The sequence below is a fragment of the Amblyomma maculatum genome, chromosome 4 (genome assembly GCF_055883805.1).
Source record: "Amblyomma maculatum isolate TAMU_Amacu chromosome 4, ASM5588380v1, whole genome shotgun sequence".
NCBI classification, from domain to species: Eukaryota; Metazoa; Arthropoda; class Arachnida; order Ixodida; family Ixodidae; genus Amblyomma; species Amblyomma maculatum.
The window spans coordinates 73003240-73018396 of NC_139347.1; positions in this window are offsets into that span (position 1 = coordinate 73003240).

The window sequence follows — 15157 nt, forward strand, 5'->3', positions numbered from 1 at the left end:
GTGGTATCATCCGCATATCTAAGGTTGTTGATACGTTTTCCAGCAACCTTCACTCCAGCTGAAGACTCGTCCAGACCGGCCTTCCTCATGATGCACTCTGCATATAGGTTAAATAGGCAGGGCGATAGTATGCAGCCTTGCCTCACTCCTTTCTCAATCGGAAACCAATCAGTAAGACCATGCCCAGTTCTGACTGTGGCCTCTTGTCCTTCATACAGGTTCCTGAGGAGACAGATGAGGTGAATTGGAACTTCCATCTCTTGGAGAGCTTGCTACAATCTGCTGTGATCTACGCAATCAAACGCTTTTGCATAATCAATAAAGCAGAAGTAGATGGGTTTCTGGAACTCTCTTGCTTTCTCCATGATCCAGCGAAGGTTGGCAATTTGGTCTCTAGTTCCTCTGTCCTTGCGAAACCCAGCTTGCACGTCCGGAAGCTCCCGATCCACATACTGCTGCAGCCTTCCTTGGAGGATTTTCAACATCACCTTGCTAGCATGAGAAATAAGCGCGATCGTGCGGTAGTTGGAACAATCTTTGGCACTGCCTTTCTTTGGAATGGGGATGTAAACTGACCTCCTCCAATCCTGTGGCCACTGCAGGGTTGTCCAAATCTTCTGACATAATGTATGCAGAATGTTAACAGCGTCATGGTTGAGGTTTTGAAGCAACTCAGCTGGAATGCCATCAATTCCGCTAGCTTTGTTCTTAGCAAGGCTGGCTAAGGCCCATTCAACTTCACTCTTCAGGATGCCCGGCTCGAGATCAGTAATCACAACCGTCTTATGTTGGGTTTGCACATTCGTGTCCTTCTTGTACAGTTCTTCTGTGTATTCCTGCCACCTCTTCTATATCTCTGAGGCTTCAGTGAGGTCCTTGCCTCGTTTGTCCTTTATCACGCCCAGCTTAGCACAGAAGCTTCCTTTGATATCTTTGATTGTCTTATACAGAGCTCTTGTGTTTCTTAATTGGCTGTTGTCCTCAACTGCTTGGCACTGTATGTTCAGGAAGGCATTCTTATCTCTCCTTGCTATTTTCTGAAAATCCGCATTGAGAACCTTGTATCTTTCTCTTTCCCCCATAACTTTTGCCATCCTCCTTTCCTCAGCTATTTGCAAAGCCTCTTCAGATAACCAGTTTGCTTTCTTGCATTTCTTTTGCTTTGGAACTACCTTAGTAGCAACTTCTTGTATTATATCACGAACATCAGTCCACATCTCTTCGGGCTCTCTGTCTTCTAGCTCTAATTCTTGAAATCGATTTCTCACTTCCACAGCATATTCTAATGGAAATTGATCCAGATGATAACTGAAAGGCCTTCTAGTTTTCTGCGTTTTCCGCAATCGAAGCTTAATTTTGGCAACAAGAAGCTGATGATCGGTGCTACAATCGGCCCCAGGCCTTGTTTTTACTGCTTGTATAGCGCTTCTCCGTCTCTGCCGGCAAATAATATAATCGATCTGATTCCTGTACAGACCGTCCGGTGAAGTCCATGTGTACAGGCGCCTCTTGTGCTGTTGAAAATGAGTATTCGCTATGGTCAGGTTGTTTTCTTGACAAAACTGTACTAGCCTCTGCCCAGCTTCATTTGGCTCGCCAAGACCGAACTTGCCTATAATTCCGGATATTTCTTCACTCCCGACCTTAGCATTCCAGTCTCCTATGAGAAAAATGACGTCTGGTGATGGAGTGCGGTCTAAAAGGCACTGTAGGTCCGCATAAAATCTCTCAACGTCAGCTTCTTCAGCAGTAGTGGTCGGTGCATAGACTTGGATAACTGTTATGTTGAAAGGGTGACCTTGGATCCGAAGTGAAATCATTCGGTCGTGTTTGGGGTTGTGCCCTAGCAATGCTTTGCCCATTCTTCTGTTTACTATGAGAACGATCCCATTCCTTCTCTTGGATTCGTGCCCACAATAAAAGACATAATGGTCGCCGGAGTTAAATTCTCCCATTCCGGTCCACTTGACCTCGCTGATGCCCAAGATATCAATGTTCAATCTGTCCATTTCTCGCTTGACGACATCCAGTTTACCTTGCGTCATAGATCTTACATTCCATGTTGCTATATGATATATCTCCTTGCAACATCGGACTTTCCGGTCGCTTCCCGACACATACACAACTGAGCGTCCTTTTGGCTTTAGCCCAGCCGCTTCATTTGTCCTGGAACTACTAGGAATCGCCCTTTGTTCATCCCCAGTAACATGTGGGACGCCTTCCAACCTGGGGGGCTCATCTTCCGGCGCCATATCTTTAATGGTATTGTGACTGGCAATAGGGTTTTCTTGGCAGGAAATACTGGAGTGGGTTTTCTTGCCATTACCCTCTCCAGTGAATCACATTTTGTCAGAACTCTCTGCCGTGACCTGTCTATCTTGGGTGGCCCTACACAGCAGATCTCACGACTTCATCGAGTTTCGCAAGCCCCTCCGCCACGACAAGGCAGTGATCCATGAAGGGGAAAGCAGAGCCATACATATGCTTATTATCTTACAGTTCTATGTATTGATAGTTTCAACTGCGCATGGTCATTATAAATACCATATATCTCCAAATGACTCAGTGATACTTCGACCTCGTAATGCAAAACGCAGTTTTAGGTTCCTTTTTCACTTGCCAAATCCTGCCTGTGTTTAACAGCTGTCTACGGACTGCAAAATTCATTCTGGAATATTGAGGCTTGCTTTTCCTTTCCGTCCACAAGGTGCTCAACACGGTATTTCGACGTTTATTCATATCCTACGAAGTACGTATCTATTTTGCATGGGCGCACTCAGTCACACGAGTGTTCACGCTTAATATGGCCGGGGTAATGTGTTGAAACCTGAGTTACTTCTGTGAGGTGGTGACTGCGTTCAAATAGGTAAATTCAAAAACAAAAAGGTATTTCCACGATATTCACTCAGTTCGCGAAATTTGTGATAACATTTTGCCACACGCCTTTCAGTTTGATGTTTGCCTCACGTTTCTGTATGCCATAATTTAATGGTAGGCAAATAACGCATGCATTTGGCATGCCCTCATTGTTCCTATATATAACCAATGGCCTGCGGGTGGTTGCCCTCATCACAGGGTGGACAAAAACCGCTAGTCCCTATTAATATCCTCGAAACCCATGTATGCTTCACCGCATTCTTATCGTGTCAAGCCCGGCTTCAGGCCCTCGGCGTTCAAACTCGATGTTCAGCGGCGTACAAAAACGATAAAAGCAGTCGTGGGCTATGCCACTTCACTAACTTTACTGCCGCACTCTTTAACGTGTAAAACATTTGAGGCGCACATATACACGGTTCCGAAAGGTGCTCATGAAGTTCGCAAAAACGCTTTCCTCATTCTTCATTCTCGCGGATTCTTCATGACACCGAAGCCCAACAGACATAGAAACGAGTCGTATGCGACGTCGAAGCGAGCGAATAAGGGTGAGGTAAGGTGCGGGAGAGAAAATAATAAAGCGCAAAGCTAACAGCGGGCTACGAATGAGGCGGTGCGCGCGCACGAGGCTTCTTTGTGCACTCCTGTCTAAAAGATCAATAGCCGGTGTCATTACGCCGCCAGCCTCCCCCACCCCTCATCGCATCTTCGCTTGGCTTGAGTGGTGTTATTACTCCTTCTTCTGGGGCGGCTCAACCTCTCTAGCATCAACCGTGGCCCGGGATGAGCCGTTGCGAGTTTCTCTTTACTTCATTTCCTCCACACAGTTCCTCTGTCTTGTTCCTTGTCGGCGAGCGCTAGCGTTTCTCTAGTTTTGCTATCACCGTAGTTGTTATTCGGCGCGCGCTATGTCAGGAAAGCATGCAGTGTGATGCGGTGCTCGCGTTCAATTGCGTTACGGTTAAACATAGCGGGCCGTCTAGTCGTCGTGCGTGACGACATCAGCCAGAGAAAACCGAGAGGGGGGAAAAGAAAGTGATGCCTGTTTATTTGCCGACTGTGCATAGAGAGTAGGAAACGGTCAGGTGTCCTAGCGGATGCCGATGGAACGCAAATGGGATACCGATGGGATTCAATGCACTGAGGAAGTGCAATGGCCACAAATGGTCAGCGGACAACTTTCCTCATGTTAGCTTAACATCATGACCGAAAACGAAACAATGATAGTTTTCGGCGACGATATCCGGAAAGAAACAAAAACGGTGGTAGTCAGGCGTTGCTTTCCCCAGCTAAGCTATTGACGCCTGCTGTCATTGTGATAAATCTGATACGATCCAAAACTTAGCAGCGCGTGATGTTACACTGAAATGTTAGGACGCGTGTGGTTTGCGTCATGAGCACAGAAGAGCTTCCAGGCCAACTAGTTCTCGTCATAGCAGTAAGGCTTAGGCCCTACTTAAAAAGCACTGCCACGAATCATAGTTCTTCGATACTTATCGTACCAGGATGAACATTCTCCATTTCAATTCTCCAACACTTTCATCACGCACGAATACCTAAGTTGCACTTTAAATTATTTCTTTATTGCAAATATTGCTACCTTGGTGTAAATTGAGGAAAATTTAGTCTTGTTTCGAGAAGGAATGATAAGAGGGCTTCATGTTGAGGTAAGTATGTAGTTACTACATAGCTACAGTATACAGCAGAAATAGGTTAGTAGACGATGGATATCACTTCAAAAGGCACGCTTGTGTCTTAGTTGGGCCGTTGTGAACTTAATTATATCAGTTTAGCCTAAAGGTGCACCTATGTTTTTGAGATTGTATGAAACACTGCTGCATGCTATGACAATATTGAGTGTGCCACTCGGTGCTGCCATTAGTGTTATGTTCTGTGAACGGCAGACAAATGGTTAGATGCACAAAACCAAGAGTACTTCAAGCGTTTTAAGCTCACATTGACCTATTGAGGCAGTGCTAGGACATCAGTTTTTTTTTTTTTTTTTACTATAAACATCGTCTACATTTTCCTTGTTAGGTTAATCCGATTAAAACCCTATCATCTTCGCCATCACGACTCATTAGCCTATGAATCTAAAAGGAAGTGAAGCCGAGTAACCCACTGGCAATGAAATGGTCCTGTGTGAGGACAGCAGTGTCATGACATTCACAAAGCAAACACGCATACGAATAGTCTTCTCTCTGTCAACCTGCATTCAAATCTCGTAAGCTCTTCCCCCAAACAACCCACTACCGTGTCCTCTCTGCCGGGCAAAGCTCCGGTGAGGCCATTTCTGGCGAGCTTGTCTCGGCCCATTTACATCGGCAACTCCGATCCCTGCCCACCCTGCGTTCACTTTCATCCGCCGCACTTGGCAGGCAAAACACCCGCAGCACTGGCCCCTCCCTCCTTGTCGCTCCTATGCTTCTTTTGGCGGGAAGTGCAGACCGAAACAAGCCGGGTCACGGGTCGCGTTCCGTGTGCGCAAAATATGCAATCAGGCATCTCCCGCGTATGCGGGCAGCGTGGACGCGTATATACCGAAACAACGCCACTCGTGCACATGCATTATACTGGGATGCCAGATTAAAGGTTCGCGGCTCGAACTCTCGGCCGCCGCGAGCGACTTTCACCGGCAAGTCTTCACCCCCGGTCACCTCGTTGACCTCCACCACCATCAATGACGTTCCCTCGCCCCCCACAACACTCACCAACACAGTGCAACACTTCCCTCGCCAACCACTTCCTCGTCCGTAAGCCGGCGTCCGCCAGCGTCGTGGGGCGAGGGCGGGCGGAGAGAGGCGGTGGGCTACCGCTGAGGACGACGCGGTCTGACCCGAATGCGGCTCCTATAAGAGCTTGGTACGGCCGTGAAAGTGCTCGGACGGCGAGGACAGCTAAGCGAGTTTGGTGGTGTTGACGGAGAGTGTGACTGCCCGAGGGATCTTACACACGCGTGTACGCAGGCAGTGAAAATGGCTAGAGGCAGCGAACACGTGAGTATGCAGAGTCTGCCAAAGTGTTCCATTCTTCAGCGCGTTTTAAATTTTCTTTCAAGTTTTTATCTTCTCGAGATTGGGAATATCGGCTAATAATGCAGCACAGAGGAGACAAGAGAAATTGTGGGGATACGCAACGTGTTGTCAGAAACAACTGGGTGTACAGAACGATAGTTAAAAAATATACTAAAAAAGTAAACAGAGGGCCGTTTCTTCAGAAGGTGTAGCCGTCTACAAAATTTTTCAATATATGCAATTGAAAGGTAGTCAGAGCTACGTCACGGAAAGAAAACGAATGCGTAGAACGAACGAAACCAACAAAAGCTGCAACATGTGAGCTGTAGACACCTCAACGGATTATAACGCATCTCTCTGCGTATGTGTCTCTTTCCGTTGAGCGAGTTTTTGACATTCACCATCCTAACAGCTTTTAGAATTTTGGAAAAAAAAAAAAAGAAATGGATTGTATAGTTACGCACGAAACGCAATATAATTCAAGACGGCTTATAAGACAGGACGGCGTAAAGAACGTTCGCTACAGATTCATGCAGCCAGCGATGCAGTTCATATAAAATAGAGACATATGTGTATGCTTATGTGATGGAGGGCGACTGCAGTTCACATCAACGGACCTACTCAATATACTGCTGCTTGCTATTATTACTTCAGCGATGTGCTCAAATTTCTCACGATTTCCATAGAAATTTAGATTTGCATAGAAAAAAAAAACTTGAAGCTGTGACTATGCGTCAGATTTGACTCAAGATAATGTAGTTGTTTTGAAGGTTGTTACCACACTGATTTGCAAAAGTTAGTTACCTATTTCAAGAAAAACACTGACCGCCGCAATGTTCTAGAGATTGCATGTAATTTAGAGCAAGGAAGTCAATAAACTCATTAAACCTCTCTTCCGATATACTGTGTAGCTTGAACGTTCGACCACTACGACTGACTAGCGCCGGTGACAGCAAGCATCGGTTTTCCTGCATATAACCTCTATTTACCCGCACCACAACTACGGGTGAAAACAGAAATTCGTTCTATATTTACGTGGGGGCCACTATTCTTTGACTTTAGTTCGGTTGCAATCCGACTAAGGAAAACAAAATTTTTCAGTTAATCTTGTCAAGATAACTGCACCCTTTTCAGACATTGAACAAAATGAAAATCATGCTGAAGGTTGAAGGTGAAAGTTTGTTTTCAGATCAAAAAACAACATACAGGAATATACAGCGAGAGGCCCCATAGTACAATACCGCAGGTGGGACCTCCCATGGTAATAGATTTTGATAGGCAACTTGAATAATAATATTATTGAAAGAAAAATTGTGATATGGAGCAACAATGAAAATAAATAACGACATATATAGTAAAAAGTGCATAGCAGACAGATTTAGATACAAAACTATAATGTAGAAAAAGGTACAGAAAATACACTATCAAATTTCGTGACACAAAAGTTAAATAACACAGAAATCGCAAATTAAGAGGAAAAATTTTTGATTTGAACTTGAACAAAGAAACTATATTAGTATGCTTAATGTTGAAATTCAAAGAATTCCAAAATGATATTAACGAAAATTGAAGGCATTGTTTCCCGCAATCAGTAGTGGCCTTAGGTAGTAGGAAATTATTACGCAGAGCGAACTGCGCAACGCTGTTGTTTTTGATCGTGTCAGGAGGAAAAATGCTAAGCGGGAGCTGATGGTGAACAACTTTAAAGAATGGAATTCCTGTATTATAAACATAAAGATCCGAGAGGGGTAGAACATTTAAATCCATGAACAAAATATTCGATGGCGACATTCGAGGGGAGGAGGTTATGATGCGTATGAATTGCTTTTGTATTTTTATAACGGCCAAAGATGAACATGATAGGCGTTACCCCAGGATGAAATGCCGTAGTTTAAGTGGCTGTGGACGAGTGCGTAGTAAAGTGATAGTAACGTGCGGATTGGAAAATAGGATCGGGCTTTGATTAGTGCGCGTAACCCATATGAAATTTCTTGCAAGTTTCCGCTATATGATAATGGAATTTAGGTGAGGGTCAACAACAACACCTAGAAACGAAATTCGGTCTTTCGACGCGATGGCAGTGGAATTGAAGTATAGTAGGGGTGAGACATGCAATGGCTTCTGAGGGGGATGGAAAATCTTAAAGCAAGTCTTTGTAACATTCAAAGTCGGGTGCTTAATGTGGCACCATTGATCAAGAGAATTAATGTCATTTTGCAGGTTAGATATGAACTGGTGAATGTCATGGTGCGATGTTATCATGGTAGAGTCATCAGCGTATAATATACGATTACAATACCTAATCTGTTGGATCTTATGGTGTCTTGTAAGGTAATGTTGATATTATCTTGTAGTTTTCCCATTATGTAACTCGCATTGCAATCCATGTAAAGTATGCGACTTTTTTACACTTCATTGCTACCGACGCCTGGGCACGTTATTTTGTGTCATGGGCCCTGAACCGAAAATATTTACAGTCCCCATGAACCAGTCCCCCCATTTTGTCGAATACGCGTTCTAAAGTAAACAAAATTAGCTGAAAGGGTCATTATCATTATCATCCTCCATAGCAGGTGAGTCAGTTCCGCTGCAGCGCAAGGACCCCCTCCAAACGACTTCAAATTATTTCCGCATTAAGGCAGCCACTGCCGTTCACTCGCACAGGGAGAGAAAGAGTCCTGACGTGAAAAATACAAAAAAAAAAAATAAACTAAAGCAAACATTAGCGATTCCGGTTTGCTCAGAAGCACGGCATAAACACCAATTACGGTCCGCACATGGGAGGCATACATTGCCGTTATGCTTACATGTCTCCGGCGTTGAACTGTTTACGTTGAATTTGAGACAAGCAGTATTCTGATAGACCTCGCGAAAGTTTGAACGCAATCGATATCACATTTGTGCGACATTTTAGGGGCACATAAACTTTTGTCGAAAACTGCCTCACCAGTAATGATTAAATTGGTCCTTTTCTGGGTATAAGCTGAATAAACGACGCATAAGGGAAGGTAAATGTTTCACCGAATCAGTTGGTAAAAACTCCTTTTCAAACTTCATTTTCTATTCCAATTTTACTTCAGTTCTATTGCTGTTCTCCATCCCCCATTCTCCAAATTCTCTCTTTCGTTAAAACTCTCTCCTCTGTTGGAATTGATTGAGAGTTGGCAGCAGACACGTTTCGTTGCACAAAGGCTTCTAATGGTCAGAAGTTAATGAATGGTTCCTTGGTTTGAAGGTTCTGGAGCGGTCCAAGGCTTCGGAAGTTATTCCTGTACTGCACTCGCAAACTCTTACCTACCTATATAAATTGGGTTAAGTCTTTGTCGCTTATTCATTCAAGCTTTTTGTTCTACTCAGTGTAACCGCGCATGCACCTATCCGTGAATTGTGTTACACTGCAGCTAACTTGGGTAATTGCGTCAAGTATAATAGGAGATAAATTTCATTGCTGCCCACAAAAATAGTCTATTGGCGTTGATGGCATACCCCCATCTAGTAGCCATCAGTCCGTGACTCTCGGAAAAACCGGGGGTAACCATTCAATGTGCAATGTGACGATTAGGCTCAAAATCTGACCTTGAGTTAATCGGTTTGCCCAGCGCCAGGCTTCCCTTTTCGTAACCACACTTCCTTTTCCAACCACCAAAAACATTGGAGAACCTCAATGGCGCTTTTCTTAGTGGCGAAATCTCAAAACACCTGATAATTAAAGCCCAACCAGCGGCCTAGTTTTATGGTGACAACGAAGGAGGTTTATGAACACACTTTTTTTTTTGTGCATGGTGCTGCCCAACTGGTCCGACCCGTCATCCATTCTGATTTCTTTTACTCAGTCACTTGTTCTATATCATCATCATCATCATCATCCATGACGTCATCCAAGTGCAGTTAAGATGACTTTTGCATCAATATAATCTTCTCACTACCACGGTTATCATACCCCAACTTATTTACAGATTTCATCTCCCTATATGGAAGGTTATGCTTCTCCCGCCAATGTCCATGTTCTCATTTCCGTTGTTCCGGTCTCTATTCTACTCTTTTGAGTCTTGATTCATTTTGATGTTTGATGTTTTATACAGACCCTGGCCTACTTCTCTCCTGAATTGTATATTCCAACCAAGCTCATTTCTTGCTCTTCTGTTCATCATCATCATCATCATCATCATCAGCCCAAACTACGCCTACCGACAGCCTCTATACCATGTCTTTTAAATTAACCTTGTGCCATTTCCTGCAAAGTTCGCCCCTTTTTCGGGATCCCCTTCTTTATCTGAAGAAACAACGGTCACAGTCCCTTCGCATTGCATGTATTCTTTTTCCGTGCTCATTTTAGTGGGGATTTAAGATACGACATCACAACAACTCGCCATGATTTCCGGTATGACAGCAATAAGGGAAGTTTGCTCTCAACCTTAAGATTGTCTGTTCATTATTTTGATACGCTGTCTTCAATCTAACTTCAAGCCATTTCAGTAACCTCTCCTCCTCCCGCCCCTACTTGCACTTTAGGGATGACTACTAAAGTTATCGTTCTCCTATAAGGTTGTTCTACAGAGTGGGATCTAATGGCATGATATATACATATTTAGATTGCATATACACACAATAAAATACACTCATTTTGCCAATGATATTGTGACACAAAAGTAAAATCTTGTACATGACGTGCCAGTATTGTCGTCCTCATGAAACAATTATGCATTTCTGAAGCTTGCTTGATTCATCCACTTCATTATTAAGTCGATATTCCCAATAGCTCATAAACGGGGCACTCTTTGATTAACCCACCCAGGCACGCCATCGTGTCAGCAAGTTATTACGAATACTCTGTTTCCTTAAAAGTGAATAAAATTTGTAAGCAAGTAAGCGCTACGCTTTCTGTTAGCACAGTATCAGAGAGGTTTTAAATGAGTGTTTTACCAGCTGTGCAAAACTGTGGGCTTCGATATACGTCTAAGAAAATCCAGAGCTTTTCTCCTTGCCGCCAGTAGCTCCAATATATAGTGATCCGCGGGCCCCATTGCATGCGCCCTTTAAACAAGTCCCCACGACAACTCGCATACGCTAATGACGTACATGGCACCTGACGTCGAGGGTAATTCGCCATAACGTATACAAAGCTCCGGCCGCAGTACGGACACCTCCCAATGACGGCGCTTCAGCAACAAGTAAAAGATGAGGGAAACTATACAGCGCGCCGTCTGTCCTACGTCTACTGGGCCGAGAGCTAGAAGGAGACGAAATAAATAAGGGCAATAAATTAATAACAATAACGAAGTGTCCGACGTCTTTGACTGGCAGAAAGTGGTGGAGGGGCCCGCCACTCCCATATAGCTCCCACGAGGAACGGCGTGTTCGTGATCATCAATTTCGGAGTTTGACGTGCGCGTCAAAAACCAAGAAAGTCAAGATGTCCGATAGCGAACGAGCAGGCGTCGCTGTTTGTACAAGGGGAAGCCGTCAAGTCGGCAGCCAGGGCTAAATGTAGCCTTCCAAACGCAAGGCGGCTCGACGGCTACTGACGTCCGACGCTTTTCGCGACCAAAGCGCTCCTCCCCACTCGCCCCCTTTCGCCGATCCCCGCGAGCGCTCCGTTTTGTGCAACTCCAATCTTTTCTCCCTACTTTCGCCGCTAGGGCTGAACGAGAGCCGGCGAGACTCACTTACGGGCCAGCTGTCGATTCATAATGAAGCTTCCCCACGCCATCCTTCGGCGAGCTGTCGAACGCGGCAAGACAAACTCGCAGCTATAGCACACGCATGGCGGGCAGTATCCTTATTGCGTTTCTCCGGATTCGCGGCAGGGAAATAAAAGAGAAAAGAAGATGCAGAACGTCGAGATGGACGTTGAAGGAAACCAGGAAGGAGAGTCCGTGACGAAATAAAGCAACCCATTGACCTCGGGTCAGACTCCGCCCACTTGTAGCTTTTACCGAATGCGCTTGCAGACCGTTCCACCGCCGCGGCACGAGCGCGCCAAGACAGTACGGGCGCAGGTCAGAACAAACAAGCAAGCAAGTAAACAAAGAAAACACCAAACCGCTTACAAGCTACCGTGCTCAAATAAGAAACGGGGAAAATAAGAAGGGACAACATACCCGGGGAAAGAGCGAAGGCCAGTGGTCTGTTTCGGTTCACTCACGCCATAAATGGACCTATCTACATAACGTAATAGCCTTACTGGTAAGCTTGTTTGGTTAGATTAGGAAATACCACATATTATCGTACACCTTTCCGCTCAGAGTTACCTTTGCGGTAACCTCACCGTGCATCAAAGCCAAATATCAGAAAACGTTGACAAAAAAAAACAAACAGCACTGTCCTCATAAATATATGGAGAGTGTTCTGTCCCTTTAGTGGCCACATTCGTCCCTTGCGCAGTTAGAGCGATTTTTCTTGCCCCTGTCGTCACAATGTCGGCAACGAATGTAATCTACCAATCGCCCACCAGAGACCCCCCGCGCTCTTTTGCCTTGTTCACTTGCTCAAGTAGTCATTCAGCTCGGTTGAGTTAAAATACGCAAAATATAGAATGTTCGCAATTATGCGAACAATTGTTATTTGCAGAACTGTTGATCACTGCATAGTTTCCTTATTTGTCGCAATCCAGACCAGACTACAGCAATCGGGCGTACAAAAATCAATGCATAGTAAAATATGAAGCTTCATTTACGCGGAAAGGAAGGATTTGCAGCTTAATAATTCTGCAGAGACAGAGGAACGTTTGTTGCATGTGCGAGGAATTTGCCAGACCCAAGTGTTTTGTGTAAAAGGGGTTAGCCTAGGATTTTGTGGCCATCTACAATGTCAATGTTCTTCCCTTCAAATGTAGAACTATTTCGCATATTAAGAGGCTTATTTCTGTCTAAGAACATTCTCTTTTTTGAATAATAGCAATTTGCCTGAAGTGCCTGTAATTACACAACACACGACGGTGCCTTTAATGCAGTGCCCTCTTTTCGACGGCATCCAGGCTGAGGTCCGGCCGACATCAGTTAAAAAGTATTCATAGAATCTTCGTTCCGAAACTGGAATGGTCTGAAATTTATACTGATGGGTGGATTATAGCAGCGTCTCCTTTTTGACGGGGGGGGGGGGGGGGGAGGGGGGGGCGGTAGACTCCGTCATATTCAATATTTTTTCTCTTTATATGCCTGTATCCAGCCTGTCAAACATAGAAGTGTTATCTTTAAATTCTTCGTTTGTCATTACTTATAAATTTTACGGAAAGTTACGTTCAACTATTTTATCTTCCTGCACCTAGATCTGTATGCTAACTCCCTACTTGCAAGCCACCATTCTTCGAATAGTATTTTGCTAATGCCTATACCGCTGATTCATTCACATTACCTACTCTATCTCGAAGCCGTAAGGCCTCGTGGAGAGCGACGTAGCCTGCTTGATTCTTTCTTTCGCGACGGATTCCTTCTAGATTTGTATTTTGCATTTTATGCGCAGGTCTAGACTGCTTTTTCTACAATTATATAAGCTGTCCTCTCACTTTTGGCCGGTTGTTTGAATTCTCATATCACTCTGTCTTGCCTCCCTGAATACTTGCTCGCTAGCTTTTTAGTCCTTTCCCGCTGCTGGGATTCAACGCTCTTGGTTTAGATCTACAAGTATTAAAATGTCTTAGCTGTAAACCTGATATCGTTTCATTTTCTGAGATGTTCTTCATTTGAAAAATAAACGGACGTTTAAGCATCCCCCAAAGAATTGCTGTGATATAGTATTCCTGTAAGGACATTATACGCTGTTGCTAAGTGATGGCCTTAATTAGTAGTTCAAAGTGGTAGGAATGTTTAGTAGTGCTTATTAATAGTGATAATTATTGGCCTTAATTTCAACAAAGTGCTGCTGTGATGCAGTACGTAATTGCTGTTCACTCTAATGTATTAGACGATCGCGTAAAGCCACTGAACTATCACACGTACTGAATATATAACAAGCTCGGCCAATTTATAACATCAAATCATCAGACAGACTAGACGGAGGAACGAGAAGTAATATTTCTATTTAAAAGCAATAGCACAGTTCTTTTACGTCTAACGGGTCAGTTTATTATGCGGATTTTTCACGCTTTCAGGACAGGCGCCGGAAACTTGAATGAACCAAAGACTGTGATGTGGGCACAGCTGACCCACTAAGTATAAAGAATTTCTTTTTCTTTAATGAGGCAAATCTAGACGATGAAATTAAATCAAATTATGTTTTCCTTACCATGGCAAGACAGTCCATATATTTTTTTTATTCCAAAAATAGAGATAACGAAAGGAACACCGTAACACCTAGGAAACCTGCAATGAACTCTTATGTCAAACCAAAACTCAGTCAAATCCACCCGTGAGAGCCTTCTTAATTTGCCAGAGTTAGCCTCACAGCTTGGAGCGTTGCGAACGTGGTTTCATTCAAATTTTCTCCAAAGATGCTTCAAGATTGACTGCATAAAATATGAAGATAATTAATGAATAATTAGCCCCGTACCGAGGCTACCACAAAACAATAGGAAAAGCGATTGTCCAGTCGTTTTGTGTCCTACTGTTTCACTAGCAGTCCTACAGAAACTGTTTCGCTGTTAATCCTGCATTTAGAGTATTTATTAGAGAGAAGTAAAGCAAGTTCTCCGTCATATGCATTCGAGTTAATTTCCTTATCTGCTGTCGAAGTGGGAACTTAAGGAAAGAAGGCTGTTACGCAAGCGATCGTGACGTAAGTGCACCATTCACCTTTACATCCTTGTGTTGGTAAATAAGCACCGCATTGCCCTCGATTGAGCAGAACGAATGTTAAATTTTTTTCTGCTCCCTTCACGGCAAAATCGTTCTTAAGGATATTTTAATAGCCATAGCTTGAATCATCGCTGCATACAAAAAGCATCTCGGATAAAATGTGCTCAGATCTACAGTTTCGCATCAAATAAAGCCAAATTCAAAGTTTGCATCCCATGTATTGACAAAATGATTTGCATAATCTTTCAGCGCATCATGGAACAGAGCTGCTGTAACTTACATGTAATTAACGTATACCGTATATAAACTTGATTATAGGTTTGGGTTATGAGCATAAGAAACCTCCACGCTTTTTTTTTTTTTTTCAGTTTTTGTATTTCATTCACTCCGGGGAAGACAGTTCATTATACCTGCAAGACTTTAGTGTCCAAATGCGGCGGTCTGCTGCGAGCTAATACCGAGATATGACACTTCTTTCTAGCTATTGTCCCTGAGAGTGACCTCCAGTGATCCCTTTTTCCTTGTCTTTCTGCGAAT